This window comes from Rhinolophus sinicus, linkage group LG06 (genome assembly GCF_036562045.2).
Source record: "Rhinolophus sinicus isolate RSC01 linkage group LG06, ASM3656204v1, whole genome shotgun sequence".
Lineage (NCBI taxonomy): Eukaryota > Metazoa > Chordata > Mammalia > Chiroptera > Rhinolophidae > Rhinolophus > Rhinolophus sinicus.
Window position 1 is genome coordinate 29,448,512 of NC_133756.1, and position 3,456 is coordinate 29,451,967.

Below are 3,456 nucleotides of genomic sequence, written 5' to 3' on the forward strand. Positions count from 1 at the left end.
TCTGGTCCCGCTCCCCGCACAACGCAGGACATGGTGAGGCCAAAAAGGAACATCAACAGAGCCATGGATAGGGGTTCATAACACTATATTCTCGCTGGCGGCTGGGTTGGAGACACAGGAAGCAGGAGCCACATGATCCAGAACCTGCCATCTGCTTCTCTGCCAACCAACCAACCAACTTGCTAGCTGCAATCCGCTGTCTGCTTCTCTGCCTGCCAATCAACCAACCAACCAACCAAACCCCCAGCGTAGCCACGGCAGTTATATTAGTGGCTCATGGCTAACCGGTAACAGCTGATGGCCACCCAGCCACAGCGGATTGCCATCTGATTACAGCTGATGGCCATCTAATAACTGAGCCAACACCTTTCCACGTGAGGCCGAGAGCCTGGAAACTGCTCTCTGGGACTCTGTCCCCACAGCCCCTCTCTGCCCTCCAGCCCCACTGGTGGGTTTCAGAATCCTCATTGTTTTGAGAAGGGGAGAATGGTCAAGGTCCTGGCTAGGATTGTTTCTAGGGGCAACCAAGGGGTGGTAGAACCTGTGAACAGGGAGTGTAGGCAGCTAGTGGCCAGAACGGTGGGTCTCTCTTCAACCTGGGGAAACTGTGGCTGTGCAGCTGAGAGGAGACACAGCTGTGCGCCGTGGGCAAAGGGAGGCAAAAGCGGCAGGCAGCTCATTGCCCAGGCCTGATACTTCAAGCCCTCCAGCCTCAGAGGCGTTTGCCAGTAGCCCCACACTTTTCCAGAAAGGGTGAGTTACTGACTGTGAAGGAAACACAAATAAAGGAGGTTATTTTTGTGCAGAGACAACATGAGACAGAATTCTCTTTTAGATAGTAAGTCTTATCAACAATGGCTTCCTTAAGTGCCTCCAAAGTGTCTATCCATTAGGGCCAAAGGAGGCGCTTTGATTCTCCCTCAGAGGGGAGAGCTGTTTAATAAATCAGCAAGTGCATGGAGCATCTAAATTCAATAATTGTGAAGTGCAGATAAATCATTTCTGTCCATGCTGACTTAGACGTTATTTATTCAAAACAGTTAAATTCAAACAGCAACGCTCCTATCGACTGTCCAGACACACACGGCTCACAGCCATGACCACTGGGCTGGAATGTCTTCCCAGAGTCAGGCATCATTCCTAGCTGTCTGTTAGGAAGTGGGGAAGGAGGAAGGGGGTTGAATTACATCCTGAGAGATGACCCATTCTAGTGACAGAGAGATCGCGGAAACTCCAAGTGAATAATTCAGTGTCCTGTCAGCTGTGTGTTAGGTTTCATCCCTGGAGCTGAGGATGGAAAGGAGATCAGGCTCTAGCATCTTACTCCAGCTGCCCAACTGGGACTTCCAACAGATTATTTGTTGTTGATGTGCTCACCAACAACATGAGGGCATGAACAATGGTACATGAGCATCGCTCGAAGTTTCGTAGATTCAAGTTGAGCCAAGACTGGGAGGATATTTCCATCTCCTCCCCCAGATTCTTTCCCATAAAATGTGGGGCATTTCTACCCCCACCATTCAACCCTAAGGAAGTTTTTCATGTAAAATGTAAGGAAGTGTAGCCCTTATATTTATAAACATGCCAAGTTGCATATGGTTGGATAGGTATTTGAATTATTGATTGTTAAATATTTAAGCTGAATTCCTCATCCATCAGTTCTCGTGAGAAGCTGGTGAACAGATTTACGATGCTGGAGTTTTTCTGGTTAGTTGGCAGTTGGCATCTCCATTAATTATGGCTCACACGGTAGGCTCCATAGTGCTCATGGAAGCACTTGGAAGCAGTGTCTCTATTATTCCTTTTAAAGAGGGTTTGTGCAACAAGAGCTGCTGAAATGAAAAGGAAAAGTGACATGCCCTCTCTGAATTATTGCTGCCATTTTCTAAGGTTTTGTTCGGTCTGATTGTGTCTCTGACTATAGCATGGTTGACAGAGCAAGTTTTTTAGAGGCAGACAGACCTGTATTTCACTTCTAGCTCTCTCATTTTCTGATTCTGTGAATCTGAACAATTTATTTCATTCCTCTAAGTCTCAATTTCTTTAGCTCTACAAAAAGGAATATTAATAATTAACTGGATATAAATATATCCATACATATACACATATGCGCGTATAGCTAGATGAGTATATTATAGCACCTATCGAATAATATTAAACAGCCACAATTCTTAGACAATAAAAGATGAACTCCATGAGGAGGGAAATTTTAGTCTGTTTTATTCAGTGTTAATCCCCATTGCCTAGAACAGAGCCAGATACAGAGAAGAAACTCAATATATATTGTTGAATTAATAAATGAGTACATGTTACATTCCAGACACTATGGCCTATGTCATTTAATCTGAGAACAACCCAATAAGCCAGCTATTCCTATATTTTTAGATAAGGCCACTAAGGCTCCAAGAGGTCAAGTAATTTTCCCAGTGTCACCCAGCTCAATGAGTGTTAGTTTCTATTCGCCCTTCTCCTGCTCCCACAAAACACTGCAGTAGGGTGCTGAGGACTGTCCCTTCTAAGGCTTAAGGGCCCCGTGGCTGTGGGGACACATGAAGAAAGGCAAGCCCTATCTCAAGGAGGCCCTCAGTTGTCCCCACAACAGGGAGAAGTGTGAAGCTCCTTTCTACTTTGAGTTTCACAGATAAAGTCTCAAAATTGAGCAAGCTTTCCCAAAGCAGCTGGGGCTGCAGGAGAGAAGATGGGTGCCAACTTGCCATACTCGTGGGAACTCTAAGGGTGAGACAGAAGTGAGAGCACAGGAAGGAAAGCCCTCCTTCCTTGTTTAGGTTGTCTGTGGCCGAAATGCCAACATCGCCCTCTTTTTCTTGAAGAAAAATACTTGGCTGGCAGAGAAGAGGAGCTGCTTCTGGACAATCCTGTTTGACAATTGGATCTATGAGAAGGATCTGAGAAGAGGCTATTGTTTATTTTGAATGATGTTAGGATGGTGTGTGTGTGTGTGTGTGTGTGTGTGTGTGTGTGTGAGATAGAAACCATGAAGGCAAGGACTGCACTTTACTTGTCTTTGTATCCTATGCTTGGCACAATGTCCAACACATAGCAGGCACTCAACAATTCTTTTGAATAAATGGATCCAGTCCTGCCCCTAAGTAGTATAATTACTATGAATGAAGTGGTCACTGTCAGCCAAGCATGTGTTACTGTACCTGTGCTATATTGCCAGCCCCATTTTATAAACAAGGAAACTGAGGCTCTAGATCTTTAAATTACACTCCAACTCACATGGCTAGTGAGTAGTACTGGCCAGAGTTCAAACCTTGACTCTTACACTCCAGCTCCTGCTCTTGGAAACAACTATGCTGCCTCCATCCGGGTTACCTCCTGGTGCTCCAGCTTCTCCTAATCCAGGGTTTCTTGACCTCAGTACCATTGACATCTTGGGCCAAATAATTCTTCATTGTGGAGAACTGTCCTGTGCATTGTAGGGTATTTAGC